We start from the raw sequence: 19028 nt of genomic DNA, 5'->3' as shown, positions 1-19028 counted from the left end.
CTTGCCCAGCATAACGGGCTTTTGGCTGTGCTGGCTAGCAAGTGGAAGACGACGCACATGCCACATGGTATACTGCAAGGGTGTGCGGTATTCCAAGGGCCTGGGTTAGTAGTGGACGGAGGCCAGATGGATTAAGGAACCAGCTGTCCACTCCATCCCATGTGCCAGCTGTCGCCACCAAGGAGTACAAGTTAGTGAGATAGTGTTCTGCAAACAGTGCCTCGTGTTTCGATGAGACTAATCTTGGCTAGTATCGTTTCATTGCCAAGTTTCATCTCTTTTATAACAACGAGGCAGTGTGACCTAGTCATAACACTGTTTCTGACATTGAATATGGTGTGAGGCGTGGCCCTCCTATTGCTTTCTGGACTTCGGTTTATTGAAGCCTCTTTGTTTTGGAGTTAAACAGATTTATTAATTTACTTTGCATTTTTTAAAGTTCACAGTTCTAATTTCATTAATTTTTGCTCTGTTTTCTCTGCTGATTAATCACCTTACTGATTCTTTAATTAAAACAGATGGCTTTATTAATGTTATTAATTTCTGTTCCATGTTTTGAAGGATAATAGTTTTCTCAATGTTTTAAAATTTTCAGAGCTCTGATACTTGTGGGTCTTAAGCATTCGTGAGAGCATTTATCCAGTACATCCCATCATGCAGACTTGCTAATCATAGATTTTAGTAAGTTTATTTAATGTTATAGTATGGCCAATTACTGTGCGAACTTAACCGCGGCGTCGGGCAGAATGCTAGAGATTGAGGCTGGCTCCTGCTTGTATGGCCTGAGTTTGAGCTGCGTAAGTACATCTCATGTTAGACATGAGGTTTGTCTCGTTGTTTTTCTTTATTTTATACCTTTTGGCAAGTAATGCAATTTATTCTGTTGCCGTAGTGGCCTGAGGAGATAAAATAATTATCGTTCGGTGAAATAATTACTTTCTTGGTCTAGCAACTTCCACGCCCAGCTTCTCATGCCTTACCTTTAGCAGAGCGTAGTTATCTGGGTGCAGCCAAAAATAGTTTGAAAAATCTTAATAAATCAAGTTGCTGCAGGTTAAGAACTGAGATGTATGATATGCAGAGTCCACCCTTTTATGTTCGTGTTTTGCGTGCTTTATCAGTTATGCAACTATGACGTGTACTGGCAATTTAGTATTTAAAAAAGGAGCGGGTCCAACATGAATTGAAAATAACTGATACAATAAATCAGTACCTAATGAACCTTTTTTCAACAGTAAATTAGGATACCAGCCATCATTATTGAAATTTACGATTTCATTCTTTATTCTACTACTTTTTTCATAACTTACAAATATGTTTTTCAATAAGGAAGCCTTTGGGATAGATGTATTGTATGATAAGAATTATTTGTAATTTCATCTTTTTTTCATGTACTTCGTAATATTTTGAGAATCCATTTTTTCCTCTGACTGTGAAAAACTTAGTTATCTAGGAAATTCAATTTCTTAATTTGTCAGTTTTGCTATTATGTCATTTTTTGTATTATTTGGTCATTCAGAGGACATTCGAAATTTTGTATAAAAATATGTTATCACGTTATTGCTATAAATTTTGTTTATATCCTGAGTCACGTTTCCTTGGTAACTGTTAACGCAAGCCCGCAGAAAAAAAGTACAAGACTCATTATGCTTATTTGTTAGTTTAGGAAAGATATAGAAATCACTTCTGTAAAGATGTATCGCTGATACATTTTAACAAAGAGCTTTGCTATCAATATGTAACTTCCATGTAACAGAGTCTTTGTTCAGCTTTCGAAGAGTACAGTCTAGTTTCGTCAGTGTCATTGAGTGGAGGATTTAAGGCGTGACTTTGTGAAATCATTGTTCAACACAAACGTCGTTTTTACCTAATTCTACAACTGTTAATGAAACAGGGAACTGAAATGCAACATAGTCGCATCAATCTGGACTCCGTCTTAATATAACCGTGTTTTTTTAGTGAAGTCAATAAAATTGACAATGTGAAGTTGATTCATTTACATCTATATCTACACGGCTCTTCTACACGTCATGCTTAGGGTTCGTCGAACCACCTTCACATTAATTCTCCATTAATCTATTCTCGAACAGCGCACAGAAAAAAAGTACACCGATGTCTTTCGGTGCGAGCTCTGATTTTCCTTATTTTCTTACGATTCTCGTTTTTCCTCGTGTAGGTCGGCGTCAGCAAAATATTTTCACATTCAGAGGAGAATGTTGATGATTGAAATTTCGTGAGAAGATCAAATTGCAACGAAGAATGCCTTTGTTTTAATCATTTCCACGCCAAATCCTGTATCAAGAGCGTGACACTCTCTCCTCAACATCTCGATAGTAAAAAACGTGCTACCCTTCTTTGAGCCTTCTCAATGCTGTCTGGTAGGATCCCAAATCGTACAGCAGCACCCGAAAAGGGGACGGACAAGTGTAGTGTAGGCAGTTTCTTTAGTACATCTGTTGAACCTTGTAAGTCTTTGGTTCGCCTTCCCCACAACATTTTATGTGTGTCCAGTTTAAGTTGTTTTTGATTGTAATTCCTACGTATTTAATTGAATTTACGGCATTTAAATTTGATTGATTTATCGTGTAACTGATGGTTAACGGATTCCTTTCAGCACTCTTATGGATGACCTAACACATTTCATTATTTAGGGTAAATTTCCAGTTTTCGCAGCATATGTAAATTGTTTTGCAATTTGTTTTGACCTTCTGATGACCTTACTAGACGATAAACAAGAGCATTATGTGCAAACAATACGGACGGCTCCTCAAATTGTCTTCTAATTCGTTGTAAAGATAAGGAACAGCAGAGAGCCTGCACACTACCTTGGGGAAAACCAGAAATCACTCCTGTTGTACTCGATGACTTCCTGTCAGTTACTAAGAACTATACGATTAATGACAGCAAATCATATATCCAGTCGCATAACTGAGATGATATTACATAAGCACGCAATTTGTTACTAGCCACTTGTGAGATACGGGGTCAAAAGTCTTCTGGAAATGTAGAAATACGAAATCAATTTCCGTTCCGTTGTCGATAGCTCTTAACACTTCGTGTGATTAAAGACCCAGTTGTATTGCAAAAAAACTGTGTTTAGGAAATCCGTGTTGACTTTGTGTCAATGGACCATTCTCTTCGAGTTAATTCGCAATGTTTGAACTCAATATGTGTACTAAAATCCTTCTCCATATCGACAATGATGATATAGGTCTCTAATTTAGTGAATCACTCCAGTTGCCTTTCTTGAATGTTGGTGTGACCTATGCAACTTTCCAGTCTTTGGACAGCACTGTCATATAGAGTATTTCGATTGCTATTGTGCAGAGAAGGCACTGGTTGTGTCTTGCCGCTAGCGTATTTTACATACGACCAAAATCTCTTTTGACTTCCTGTCACATTTCGAGACAATGTTTCATTGTGGAAACTTTTATAAGCATCCCGCAGTGAAGTTGGCGCTAAATTTCGAGCTTCTGTAAAAGATCGTTGATCGTGGGGATTTTGTGTTCGTTTATAGTTGGCATGCTTTTTTCTTTGTTTTTGCTACAATGCTCTGTCTTATTGTGTGTACCATCAGGTCTCACGCCGGAATCCTTTGTTTTTGTGAAGGGGTTAATTTCTTTTTGTGTGGTAGATACAGTAAACCGTTCTGGAATATGATTTAAAAAGAGAGTTCCTGCACCAAGAAGAAGTAAAAATTTTGAATTTAACCAGGATATGAATATTACGGACCAAATTTGTTATGAGGGAAACGATAGTGTTAAATGAAAGTGAAAAGAACAATAGAAGACATTTCTGGATAAAGTGGGTTGTGATCAAGTTATTAAAAATGATAGTAACTGGACTTATTCTGAATCAGGCAGTACATCTACATCTACATCCATACTCCGCAAGCCACCTGACGGTGTGTGGCTAGGGTAGTTTGAGTACCTCTATCGGTTCTCCCTTCTATTCCAGTCACGTATTGATCGTGGAAAGATAGACTGTCGGTATGCCTCTGTGTGGGCTCGAATCCCTCTGATTTTATCCTCATGGTCCCTTCGCTATTACTAAATGATCCTGTAAGGAAGCGCGCTGCTCTCCGTTGGATCTTCTCTGTCTCTTCTGTCAACTCTATCTGGTACGTATCCCACACTGGTGAGCAATATTCAAGCAGTGGCGAACAAGTGTACTGTAACTTATTTCCTTTGTTTACAGATTGCATTTCCTTAGGATTCTTCCAATGAATCGCCGTTTGGTATCCGCTTTACCGACAATGGTAGGACATATCTCATATCAGTCGGGTTTTAGACCAGCCATAAGTTGATAACAGATCAGATCTGGACGATTTGCTAAGAACATTTTTAGGTCAGATGGAGAAATTAGGCAGTAAATCAGAGAACACGGAATATAGAGTGGGAAGGATAGAATCAACAGTAAAATCCAAGAGTGGCTTTATTGAAATCTAAAATACAAAAGAATAGTGAGCAAGTAACAATAAAATCTCAGAATCAAAAATTAAGGTGGAAACTGGCTTAAAGATGGTGAATGCCAGGATAGATATAATTGAGCAGAGTCACAGTTTTATAAAATGAATCTGTAAAAGAAAATTGCAGCTAGGGAAAAGGACACTGAAGAGTTAAAATTTTTACACAAATGAATTGAGGAGATGGCTGATAATTAAGGTACTGAAAATGAGGGAAAATAACTAAATCACTCACAGATTCATAAATAAATGACATATGACATACAACTGTTACAAATGATGTGAATGTTTTGGTCAAAAAAGTAAATGATATGCAGGAAAATATGGTACACAAAATTTAATATATGAGGAGTGTTACTATGTGGTCCAGTTTTATCAGTGAAAATCTTTCCTTGTGACGAACACCTTGTTGACATCTCAGTCCTCTGTGAAGATGTCTTTGAGCCTGGTATATCAGAGAAGTTAAAAATTAAATTTGTCAAAAAGTTTCTTAAAGAGGAGGCTCTGTCATGGGCCAATCAAAATTTAGATCAGCGGGGAACCTTTAGCGATTTTACGAAAAGTTGTTTAAACAAGTTCTATTTACCATCTGAGGAAGCTAGAATTAAGAGTGAATCTCTGTACTGGTCTACTTTTACACGGAGAAATGAAAGTAAATAAGATTACAGAAACTAGTTCAATTACATAAGTCTTTTTGTGAAATGACTCAGATTATGCATCCAAAGGAAGATTATCTATAAGACTACAGTGAGTTCTATATCTGGCACCAGACGATTGATTTGATGAGCTTCTTGAATACATAAATAGATTAGATAGGATTATGAAGAAAAATCATTCACAAAACTTTAACCTTGAGAATTATCGCCATGGAAGAGAATTATAAAAGAAGGGATCATGGGAACTTTAGACATGAAAATCAGGATGGTAGGGCAAAAGATTACAATTGAAATGTGTGATACAGAGGTTGGGAAAGAAATTTTAACATTCGAAAATGAAAATGAAAATTCCACTCTGTGGCAGAGTGTGCACTTATATGAAATTTCCTAACAGAATAGAACTGTATGCCAGACCGAGACTCAAACTCGGGATTTGTTGCCTTTAATGGCCAAGTGCTCTACCAACTGAGGTGCCCAAGCACGACTCACGACCTGTCCTAACAGCTCTTAGTTCCGCAAGTACCTCGTCACATACCTTCACAGAAGCTCTTCTGTGAACATACGCGACTAGCATTCCTGGGAGAAAGGGTACCGTAGAGACATGGCTTATCCATGGCCTGGGGGATGCTCCCAGAATGAAATTTTCACCCTACAGCGGAATGGGCGCTGATATGGAACTTCCAGGCAGATTAAAACTTTGTGCTCGACGTCGACTCGAACTCAGAAATGAAAGATGGTATAGAGAAAATAGAATGCAATTAAACTGGAGGCAGATCAATAGAGGATACCATCTGGAAAACATTGGATCACTTCAGTGAGGTCTTGCAGTTTCTGGGGTTAACAGATCAAATTACAATAGAATCTCTATGTTTTTCTGAAAAACAGAGACATGGAATAATTTTTATTTATAAACAAAGTCAAATCACACAGGTATAGCAACAAATGAATGATTAAATTTCCATAAAAAATCTGGGGAACTATGTGGAACAATGATCCAGTGATGAATATGTGTGTTCAAAAACGAGTTGAAAATTAAATTTGAGTATGGTAGCTGAGAGTGATTTTTTCAAATGTTTGAGAGTGAGGTTCAAAATAATAACAAAGAAACCAAAGTTTGTAGCAGTTCAGAATTGGAGACAGTGGGGGAGGAAAGAGGATAGCTTGGAGAAAAGATTGATGGTTCAGTGAATAATGGTACAGGGCTACATGACTCTGTAAAGATTATGCAAGGTGGGCAAAAAGTGACGAGATTGGTGTTATGGTACTGTTGTTAAGAAAAGAGATGTCGAGGATTATGAGCGTGATTATAATGTGTACATTGAAGTAAATAAAAATGAAATGTTGAAGCTGTGTATAGATTAAACTGCATGTGAAAAATAGTTGTTGCCTGTCCATTCTAATCAGTCCACAGTCGTTCAAGACCCTTGAGAGGAGTGGAAACAATATGTGTAATTTACATCTGTGTAGAAGTCTGGAAAGTAAGGGATCGAGATAGATCGAAGATTTTTATTTGATCACTTTGGGAACAATGTTCAAAGGGAAACATTTTGGAGTCATTTAGCAAAAAATTGCTGGAGCCTTATATCTAAACTCGCAGAAGGAAGAGAAAAATAGACTGACTGAGGAATGTGTAACTAATATTAAATTCTTTTGTTCTCAGCCAATGTCAAAAATTAATATCAGGAGTGAAGATTCTGATGCCTCTGTTGATTTAGTGAAAACTGTAATTTCTGTTAACTTAGTAGAAATTGAAATGGATTGAATTGTGAGAAATCTCTAAATTGTTGAAAATGATTTATTACATTAAGGTTCAGGAAAGGAGGAAATTGTTAAAGAAGTAGATTGTCCACACATTAAAATAAAAAGAGAGCAATGTGAAGTTAAGGGCCCAATAGACGCAGGGAACCCTACATCAGAAATACCGGAAAAACTTATGGATAAAATTAGGAATGGGACGACTTTATGGTAATGCTGTTAATTGCCATTAACTGCAAAATAGCAACTTAGTAAAAAAAAGTCAAATATTCTTAACATTCAAAACTCAAAAATAAATATTATGCATATGTGCCTGGTATTACCAAATTTGGAAGAAAATTTCTCTTTCTCATAGATTGGATTTTGGAGGAAGAGCAAATTTCAGTTTGTGTGAAACCAGAATAATAATTACTGAACTGAAGACTAATGTCACCTTGAAAACTGATCTGTTTATTTGGAATTGCCATGATAATTGTAGTCATATTAAAGGTACAGTAAGCTGTGGTGTTTATCTATATCTTTTGGAGGCCCTGTTTTTGCCACTCATGGGGGCTAAACCATGTTCTAGTAAAATGAGTGTTTCATCATGGGTCAATTGTCCTATTGATCTGTATATGTAATCATTTCATGTACTTCATGTTCACTTTTACACCAAGAAATCTTGAGTGACTTGGAAACCTCTGAAAGGGTGCACTAGTTCTTGCACTATTTTTTATGCCAGTGTAGTTGGATGACATAATGGCATTGTACTAAAACTTGTACAATGTATGACAACAATCATGTACAATTTCTGACCTTGAAAAATTATAGCTTTCCAGAAATAAGATCAAATTTCACAACATTTGAAAAATGAAGAGTCTTTGATTAAAATTGAAAACTTACTTACACTTCATGTATTTAGTTATAGAGTTCAGTACTTATAACATTATGTGTCATTTAATCAAAAATATCTGTCTTCCTGCGGTATTAAAAAGCAACAAATGGACAAACTGCATTAGCTTGATTTGGCAGTGATTTTTGTGTGAAAACTATCTGTATTCCTATGAAACTAAAAATTTTCCTATGGCCTTATAAATGCTGCAAGTCTTATTCCTCAAGATTCTTGCAGTTGGGAAGTGAAATACAGCTCTGGATCCATATTGAGAGGAGGGAACAAAGAGGCTTAACATCACATGATGTTTTCTACTGGTTTTTTTAAAGACCTTCCTGAATCATTTGTCAGCAGCCAGAGAGTTCTAGGTTTGTGAAGGCAATTATTTTCCTTTTGCTGAAGAAGGTACGTATATGTGTATGTGGTATTGTACTTATGTCTTTCATAAGTACTTCCTGATTTTGCTACCCCAAAGTGGAAGAATGATACATGTTTAGTAATTAATATTCTTTCTGTACTTTCTTATTTCTCTATACTGTATTATTTGCTCTTCTGTAAGATGGATATAAAATTTATTTAAATTTAGGGTTTTGTAAAATGGTGCATTTAAGCAAATTGGTCTTGGGTTGGGGTAGTGGAAGTAATGAACTTTGCAGTTTACGTAAAACACAATTTACTATGAATATCAAATACTAGTTTTAACAATTCGTCTGTGAGGGAATGATGCTGACGACTCAGCTGAGTTGAAACAGATTAATTTTATTAATTATGTTACTTGTCATATAGTTAGTAGAAATTACTATCATTTGAAAAGTAAATTTGTTTCCATGCACTGTGTAAGAATTATGTTTGTTTTATAGAAAATAAATCCACAATTTTGCAATCTGTTTGAACTTAGTTGTAAGGATTTTTTAAATTCATACCCAGTTTACACTTTCTTACACACATAAACAATAATTTTCTTTAGTAAAGGCATGCCATTCTTCCAAAATGTTTTCAGAATTTGTATTGGGTATCACTGCAAGACGGCAACTAAAGGAAAAGAACTAATGATGACAATCTGCACTGTTGTACATAAGTTGAACACAAAAAAGGGACCAAAGGTTACAGAAACAGACGTCACTACAATAAATAAATGTGGACTAAATGGATGAGTAGAAAAGAACAATTAACTTTTTGTAGGTATTTGTGAATAACTTAAAAAATGAACAGTTGTTTTCGTTTAAGGACACAATGAACGAAAAGAAGTGGAGAGGAAGAAACGTTTTAAAATTGAATCATGCAAATTTGTAACTTCTTGTGTAAGTATAAGTGTACACTGAATGCATTGACATTGATGCAGATGTTAAACATAATAGTTTAAGTTGTCTGCAAATTTTTGAGGAATGTTTATAATCTTTCATTTGAGGTAAAGAGAGTCATTACTAGTTTTAATGTTCATATTTTCTATCAAACCATAAACTGAACTTTCAGGGTTCAGTACTGAAATCAGTGAAGATGGAACCATTATAGGATAACTTTGTTGTCCATATCTCCCTCTGTCTGTCTGACAGGTAAAAGCATATTTATGGGGAACAGATACATGCATCAAGTTGAAATTTATACCATGTAGTAAGGTCTATGTCCCTTGGCTATGTAAAAAATTGAAACAATCGAATGATATGACCATTTATGACATATTTCGATATTTGTGAACTGAATCTTCAAAACCTACAGGGACTTGCAGTTGATCTGGAATCATGAAATAAACTAATAATGGTCTTGGAATCATGAAATTTGGTGATCAACTATATTTTAAACCACAATTAAATGCAAAACCCTACTACTGTTAATTTATATTTTATGTCAATCACTTTTCTACTACCAGTGTGTCTGTCTATTGAGTTCCCCTTATATCAGAAACGAGTAGTCAAATCAAGTTGAATTTTATGGCATCTAATACGTTTTATAAGTCCTTGGCAGTGCAGAAAATGTAAGCTTCTAAGTGAATGCAATAAAAAGATAAGGCCATTTATGTCACATATTTTGACTCTCGCAAACTCATCCAACAAAAGCTATAGCATAAATTCTATATATACCTCTCACCATGATGTTTGGCAAGTAACATGGTTTTGCTGTAAAAGTAAAGGAAAAAAACTGAAAACTGTTTATTTGTAATCATATCACACAAAACAAATATTTTCTGCCATTTGTTATCCATTTGTCCGTCTGTTCATTTCTTAATACCCCTCTTCTCAGCAACAGGTAGATACCTCAGGTCGAAATTTATACCACATACTAAGGTCTATGATCCCTTGGCACTGCAAAATATTGTGCTTCTAAGTCAATGCAATCAAAAAATACAACCTTTTATCTCTCACATTTTAATAATCTTAAACTCACTCATCAAAATCTATAGGGTATTTCCCACTGAGCAAAATCATGAAATTTGGCAAGTAGAATTGTTTCACAGTAAAAGTGAAGGAAAAAATGAAAAAATTGTTTATTTGTAATTATCTCACACAAAATATTTCCTTTTGCATATGTTAACGATCTTTAAACTAAAAATTAAAACATTTTCTAAGATCTTGCAATTTCTGGGACCAACATCTGCCCAGTATCAAGATCGATAGCAGGCAAAAATCGCCGGAATTTTCGTTTCCTGTAATCTATGAGCTGTCTGTATACATAATTAAGTTCAGATGGAACTTTCAGAGTGTGATTCCTACTCACACCTGGCCTTTTTTTCTGAAGTTGCCAAAAAACTTTACTATATTTGCCTGATTACAGTATTCTCAAAATTTTGAAAAAAAATGTGCAGAATGTGACACTTCTGAAAATAGAGATCTGTATTTGTCTATATCCAAGCTTAGATTTACAACATGCACAAAGTGCTGCAAGAATCATTGAGTGTAAAGCAAAAACTCATCTAAAAGTCACAATTTTATTAGCAGCAAATTTTTTAAGTATTTGGGATTGTTATTTTTCTTATATATACTTATTTTCCAAACAGATAAACAATCCTATGCAATATAATTGTATATAATTTTGTAGGGGTGGGAGGGGAATGGAGTGGAGCGGAAGTATTTTAGCGAATCAGTAGCTCAGGGAACTTTGTTCAACAATAGATTATGACCCATTGATGTTTATGATTCCATTATTTTTTCAACAATGTTTGTTGAAAATTGCAAATCTTATGTCCAATAAGGGAACCTATGGGATCAATGTATTGTATGAGAACATTTATTTATAATTTCATTCTTTCTTCATGTTTTATGTCATATTTTGGGAGAAAATTTTTATCTGTGACTATAAAAAAGTGAATTACCTTGTAAATTCCATTTGTACTTTTGTCTGCTGTTGGCAATTATCTAATGTTTTGAAGTATTTGGTCATGGAGATTCCAGTTCAGAATTATGTTCAAAAATACATAATTATATTATTTCTAAAAAATTTCTTATTTCTTAAGTTATGTTTTCTTTGTAACTGTTCACACTAATACAAGACTTATTTTGCTTTTTTGTTAGTAGTGGAAGATATAAACATCAAAGCTCTAAAACTGTACCACTAGAAATTTATACCAAAGAGGTGTGCTGTCTTTCTATAGTTTCTCATGTAACAGAGTCTTTGTTCAGCTTTCGAAGAGAACAGATTAGTCTTGTTAATATTACACAGTGGAGTTCCATTTTTGGCCAGATTACTGAGTTCATTCTATAGCATGAATGTCAGTTTTACTTAATTCTACTACTATTAATGATACAGAAAACTTTAACTCAATGCAGTCTCATCAATTTGGATTCCTTTTCTGCTTGAATCTGAATCTTTTTAGTGAAGTCCATAAACCTGAAAACATTAAGTTGATAGTCTGAAATGTTGGATTGAAAATGAACTACACTGTTTCAATACTGTGAAGTAACGTCTTCAATTATGCCTGACAAACCCTGACCTCAAGAGTCATATCTAAGATACATTAAGATGACGAGCTGAGGCTAGGTATTTCCTAAAATCGGGATGAGTTTCAAAATTGTTTTTTGTTACTGCGCCACCACTTTTAAACTGATATCCAACAACACTGTTTTCCATTGCAATGTGTTTAGCATTTATAAATCAGACAGTTCTGATAAGTTAATCTTAATACTTCACTTACATCATTGTAACATATTTTGTTGACTGGAATGAGTGAAGAGGACTGTTAGTGTGGCCAGCTAGGGAAGACAGCATTAGTAAACTGTGTAGAAGACTACGTGTGGTGTTGATTTGTCTGCTATAGGTCGCTGTGGCCAACGTTGGTAAGGTAAGTGCTGCTCTAAGTCTTTTTTCTAGTGTTCAGTAATCTTTCCCAGTCTCAGACACACTGAGTGCTGGTTCAAATTAATCATTTGTATAACCGAGTCCAGGACTTAGTCAGTGAGTGCAAATAAGGATCAGATCCTACCAGCTGGAGAATTACAGAATAAGTCAAGGCGTTGCAAGTTAGACTCAGTGGCAAGTCATATTATTTAACAGTAATGAGGAATCTTCATCTATGAGCGAAGTTGTAATACCAGCGGCAGTTAACAGGTCGCCAAGGGGTGGTGCTGGTGAGGTATCTCCCACAATTTAATAAGTTACCTGACCACATTCCGCCCATGCTTCAGCGTATTGGCAGTTTACCTAATTGGAATGGTTCTCCATTCAGTAAGAACACCATGCACATATGGTTGATGTTGTCCATTTGTTTACTGTTCTAATGATACATCTCGTAATTCAGGGTTGCTTGAGCGGAATGGTTACCGCAAATTTGCATTATGGGGGTTTGATGAACGAATTACAGGGGTGGGTTGCCCATGAAAATTTATCTAATTGACTCCAGAACGAACTTACTAACCAATACTTCTTTCGGTTACAGTCTTGTGCAGATGTGGTCATACACTATATCAAGCAGATCCGAACCACAATTTTGGCGTTGTCCTAAACGCCAGTGATAGGTGACGGGTGAATAACATTTTGGGGGAGCGTGACCTGAAATTTGCTTTGCATATATTGTTTACAAAGAAACCTAGGACTCTCCCTAGCCTCAATTAAGTTGCTGCAGTTATAAATACCATTCACTCTGATGATGAATAACGTGATGCTAGGAGTCAGATTAACGATTCTTTCTTTAAAACTCGGTGGGTTCACAAAGAAGAGTAGTGTGTGATCCCACCCAAAAAGAATTTATCACTGAACAAAGCCTAGGCATTTTGTTCAAGGTTGTCTAACTGGATGAGAGAGATTCTGGAACTGCTGGCGCCAAAGAAAAATGAGCTGGTGCAGGGACAGTTCCCTGCTGAAGGGATGTAACAAGGTCAGAAGGGTTGTGAAACAATCACAACTGTGTGTGCACTGTTAATCATGAACCTGTGTGCACCTTGTTAGATTCACGCATCAGTGTATTAATTCTGGATTATGCCTGAATTCGAAGTACCTTGATGTCTGTAAGTTCTATCTACTGCAGTCGGTAAATCATCACTGCTGCACTACCAATAGACAGGTATTGCCATTAGTGGTTATCATAGCCAGAAAATTTTGTTATTGCCAGGGGCTTGTCCACTGATCTTTTGTTAGGTTGTGACTTTAATGAGAGGACTATTTTGATTTTTGGGTGTTACGGAGGCAGTTCTGTTTTAAATTACAGCCATGTGACATTTATCAATTATCTGATCGTAGGCGCAATCAAGGCACTAATAACATCTCAATAATTCTGTTGAATAAACAGTGCTCACTTGGAACAACAGGGTACCAAACAGCTTTTAAGGGTGCTTAAGCGGTTTCCTGATGTACTGACTAACAGAATGTAGTTTCGAATAAGAGTCAGCATCAAATACAGTTGACCAATAGCGTAACTGTTCGCCAGGCCACACATTGGATTCCCCTCCAAAGTTCGAATTGTGCCAGATTATTGAAATTCTGGTCTTTGATGGAGCTGTCGGGCTCTCAACCGCTCTCCGTACTTTGCCCACCCTTATAACGATCAAGGGAAAATCTTTGCTAATGCCCAAGGGAAATAGCGCAGGCTATAGGTCGGTCATGTAATATCATGCCTTCAACTAAATGGTAGTCTTGCATTCAGTTCTATTGCCAGATTCACGTAATTGTTTCAAGTGATTCAGTGGGGTGCGTTTTTTTTATTATGTCAGGACTTAACGAAGCGTGCCATAAGGTACTCTTAATAGAAGGAAGTAAACACCTTACAGCATTTTGTGCCAATTCCAGTTTATTTGAATTCAATCTTGTTCCTTTCCGGTTATCTTAAATTTAAGTGTTTATAACTATATGTATGATCTAGTAATACACAGCAAGCATTTCAGGATCATCTGTAACATTTTAGGCGAGCTTAGTTCGGTTTTGTAAAGTCGGATTGATTTCGCCTATAAGGACATTTAGTTTCTGCTGCCGAAGTGAAAACTGATCAGAAACCTACCAAATCTATCCCGATTTTCTCCACCTAGGAAAGGTGTAGCATGATAAATTTCTATAAGAAACCCATAGCTAATTTCGCACAGGTAGCAGCACCTCTTGAATCAGCTACGCTGTGAAGAGGAGACTCATTCAGTGGACTGATAGTCCGCTCGCTTGATTTGATGTTCTCAAATTTGCCTTAAGTGGGGCTCCCGTGTGATTTTGAACGGGCATTAATACTTCAAACTGATATTTTCAATACTGGAACTGCTGCTGCCCTCCTTTAGGATCAGAACAGCGACAGAAAACCAGTCACTTCTAGGGCCTCGTCTGATACCGAACTGAAATACTCTGTCTAGGAATTATAAATTTTGGCAGTTCTTTTCGCCTCGAAAAATTCAAATTTTATCTGGAACATGTAGTTTTTTAGCTAGTAACTAACAACCAAGCGTAGCCCAACTGTATAAAACAGAAGGGATCACATATTGCGTTGTCCGCATTTCCGCTTTTCGTTTTTCAGCGAAACATATAACAGGATAAGATAATTAGGTCGCAGATGCCTTGAGACATATGTCTGATCCAGAGAGCTTTTTAAGGATACCGAGTGGGGAGGGAGGGGTGAGGAAGGGAGGAGGGGCTCGTTTTCGGCGCTAATGGCCGATATATTTCCGCTATTCAGTACTTTAAGGTAAAACAGGATCCGGACCCATAGCGTTAAAATGATGCTTCTCGATGGGGAACACATACAGGGTTAATAAAGGATTCTTTGTTACGTCATCCATTATGATAAGAAATTGAAAATTTGTCTCCACAAGTAGCTTGTCTGTGCGGTTTACCTGAGTCTTTGGTTGGAGGACTTGGGAATTTATGACACTGTAGTGAAAATCAAAGAGCACCTCAGCTTGGTCCGTAAACTGAAGGTATCAGAAGGCAGGTTACTGAGAGCGATGCCTGTAAGGTCGCTAATCACAGTCCTAATACTTGTTATGGTTTCTTCATTCTACCATGAAGAGAAGCCCATAGAGAAGTGTATAGATTATATGGGCTGCTTCGTCGACCAAAAAGGGCAAGACATATGAGCTTGTGATTGTCGATTATCCAGTTTCCTGTAGTTAATACCCAGTAGAGAGATTATAGTCAGGTTTACCATTCAAAATCTTGCTAACTTTGCTTTCTATTTTTTGCCCACCTTTGCTCTTTACAGTATCCTCATTTTTGTGTCCAGAGAGTTTAGGTCATTTCGCTTTGGGAATGCGATGTCTCAAATTAACACCATTCCTTCTTATCCGCAGCCTTACTTTGCTGAATAGGTTAATCATAATCTATAAGCCACTCTCATTATTTATCATGCTCACACTAAGATTAAGTGGGATTAGTCTATACCCTAGCTGAATTTGGCATTTAATAGTACACATTCAAAAGACCCAGAAAGGAAGTTGGGCTAGTCTGATATTTGCTTACCCACTCAGCTCTCCTCTGTCCCACCGGTGGTCTGTTAATGATATCCTTCCAGAGCAGGTCAACTCTGAGCTTATCCGAAGAAAGTGGAATCGTGCTAAAAACGATGTTGACCTTGCACATCAGAGTGGCTGAACGGTATAATTAGAGCAGGAGATCCCTGCCAATCTAAATGTGAAAGAATCCATCTCTGTCAAAAATATAACGTCTTGCAGGGTCCTTAAGATTTTGAACCCAGTTAGCCTGTTGGTAAAAAATACGTCTACTATTGCCATGTTCACCTAAACGAAGCTCAAACTGATCAATGTACATAACTTGTAATCATCATATCTTGTTTTGGGGAGTGGGTTGGAGGCGGCCATCTCATATCGCTGAAGATCTTGTCTGTGGCAGTTACCTAGCAACTGGTGCAGCTGCATCTCACTATTGTGCACGACCTGCCTACCTTCTCTCCCAGGGCTCACCATGCAGTCTGAGATGCATTCTGTTTTCGAGCTCGGAATGCGTTAGCCAAGTGCAAATTCGCGCCTGCCGGAGTGCTGCAGGCCGTGGCCTCTACAGACTAGCAGAGTGAAAGACGACGCGTTGGCCAGATTGTATCTTGTGAGTAAATGTGTTAGCCCGAGAGCACCGCCTGGGGGTTGACAGAGGCTGAATGGACGAAGGAGCCTAGTGCTGCCGACTCCATGTGCCAGTTGCCACTCCGAAGAAATTAAACTTGGTGAGAACGTTTCTGAAATTCGCTTTCAACGTTCTCGCATTCTGCAAGCAGTTGATGACGCTGATCTCGGCTCGTGTTGTTTGGGTGGTAAGTTTCATCACCTTCTCTGCAGATTGAGCAGTGCATCCTAGTCTTTGTGCTGTTACTGGAACTGTGCAATATGTGAGGCGTGGCTCTTCTATTGCCCTCTGATCATAATGGAGGTCAGTCGGACTTGCGTTTGACTGATGCCTGTTCTGGGCTTTGGAGCTATACAAATCCATTAATTTCATCTAGTATTTTCTGAAGTTCGTGGTTGTAATTTCATTCATTTCTGCTCTTTGCTTCCTCTTCCTTAATCACGTTATTGATTTTATTGGTTAAGATCGATAGTCTTATTAATGTTATTAGTTTCTGTTCCGTATTCTGAAGGGTAATAGTATTGCTAATATTTTAAAATTTTCAGAGCTCTGACACTTTTAAGGTTTATATATTCATGAAAATGAGACTAAGTTTGTCTTACTGCTTTTTTACTGTAAGCCTCTTGGCCACTAATTAATGAACTTTATTCTGTTAGTGCAGCGCTGATCTGTTGGAAATCAAATAATTTTTTGAGGGATGAATAATTATTTTCTTGTCGTTTCAACCCCACTCTTAATTCCTCACTCGCTACTTTTTGCTTGCGCCACCGCTTTGCACAGTAAAGCTTTACATGTTCACAGAGATAATATGAGGATGCAATATAGTCTTGTTTATTTCCACACCACCATAGCTACATTGATCAGTACGTTCACTTAAGACATAGGAACAAAAAAAGAAGGATGAGAGGGGTTTAACGTCCAGTGAACGGTGTGGTCCTTAGAGTCGGCGCACAAGTTCGGAGTGGCTGGAAGATAGCTAAGGAAATCGGCAGTATACTTTTCAATGAAACCGTTCTGGTTATGAACCACTGCCCTCCCGAATGGAAGTTCACTGTGTTCACCATTGTGGCACCTTTCTCTGTAATCTGCAGTAAACGTAGAATCGTCAAATAATCTGTATTTGTTATGATTGGATTATGTCCTCATGCTCTGGTGACCTTTCTGTTTGCTTATGTGGGGGACAAACGTTCTTACATGTGTTTTCTAACTTTACACGACAGCATACGACATTTATTTGTTTGCGCCGATGGATATACATATTGTACAGGCTATAATACGTACTGACGTGACAGAAGTCAAGGGATACCTCCTAATATGGCGCCGTACCTCCTTTTGCCCAGCGTAGTGCGCCAACTCGTCGTGGCATGGGCTCAACAAGAAATATTGAACCTTGCTGCTTTTATAGCTGTTCATAATTACCAAAATGTTACCGGTGAAAGATTTTGTGCACGAACTGACCTCTCGATTAAGCCCTATGAATGTTCGATGACATTGCTGTCGGCCGATGTGGGTAGGGAAACCATTCGCTCGGATTGTCCAGGACGTACTTCAAACCAATCGTGAACGGTTGTGTGCTGGCGACATGGCGGATTGTTACCCATAAAAACTAGCTACAGATGGTTTGCAGATAGCCTAACATGTCCGTTTTCAGTCATTGATCGGCTCGGTTGGAGCAGAGGATCCAATCCACTCCATATAAACACAGCCCACGCCATTATGGAACCACCATCAGCTTTCATAGTACCTTTTCGACAACCTGGGTCCACGGCGTCGACGGCACTGCGCCTCACTGGAACCCTACCATCAGTTTACCAACTGAAATCGGGACTCATCTAACCAGGTCACGGTTTTTCAGTCGTCTAGGGTCCAACCAATAATGTGACGAGCCCAGGAGAGGCGCTGCAGACAACGTAGTGCTCTTAGCAAAGGCAATAGCGTCGGTCGTATAATGCCATAGCCCATTAACGCCAAATTTCATCGCACTGTCCTAACGGATATGTTCGTCATACGTCCCATACTGAATCCTGCGACTCACACATTGTTGCTTGTCTGTTAGCACTGACAACTCTACGCAAACGCCGCTGCTGTCGGTTGTTAAGTGAACGCCGTCGGCCACTGCATTCTGTCTGGTGAGAGATAATGCCTTGAATCTGGTATTCTCGGCACACTCTTGACACTGTAGATCTCAGATACTGAATACGCTAACTATCTCCGAAGTGGGATGTCCCATGTGTCCAGCTACAACTACCATTCCGCATTCAAAGTCTGTTAATTCAAATGGCTCCGAGCACTATGGGACTCAACTGCTGTGGTCATTAGTCCCCTAGAACTTAGAACTACTTAAACCTAACTAACCTAAGAACATCACACACATCCATGCCCGAGGCAGATTTCGAACCTGCGACCGTAGCAGTCGCACGGTTCCGGACTGCGCGCCTAGAACCGCGAGACCACCGCGGCCGGCGTCTGTTAATTCCTGTCGTGTGGTCATAATGACTTCGGAAACCGCTTCACGCACTGCCTTTTGTACCTCATGTACTCGATATTACCGCCATCTTACGGCAAGAAAAAAGGAATAAAAGTGAGATACTGTTAATACTTTCATCGTTCTTTACCTCCTCTGCATTACTGCAGATGACGTGTCACTGAGCACATTTGTACTGTGCATGCAGTACGCGTGAGGTGCCTAGTTGTTTCCACCGCCCTCTGTGGAATACATAAGTTCTTGTACACTTCACTAACCTGCTGTCTTCATGATGGTGAAGTCCGCAGCGCTGAAAACAGCACGCAGGTCGTGGATTCT

Source organism: Schistocerca gregaria, chromosome 8 (assembly GCF_023897955.1).
Source record: "Schistocerca gregaria isolate iqSchGreg1 chromosome 8, iqSchGreg1.2, whole genome shotgun sequence".
Taxonomy (NCBI): Eukaryota; Metazoa; Arthropoda; class Insecta; order Orthoptera; family Acrididae; genus Schistocerca; species Schistocerca gregaria.
The sequence above is the reverse complement of the archived record's forward strand: the minus strand, read 5'-3'. Positions refer to the sequence as shown.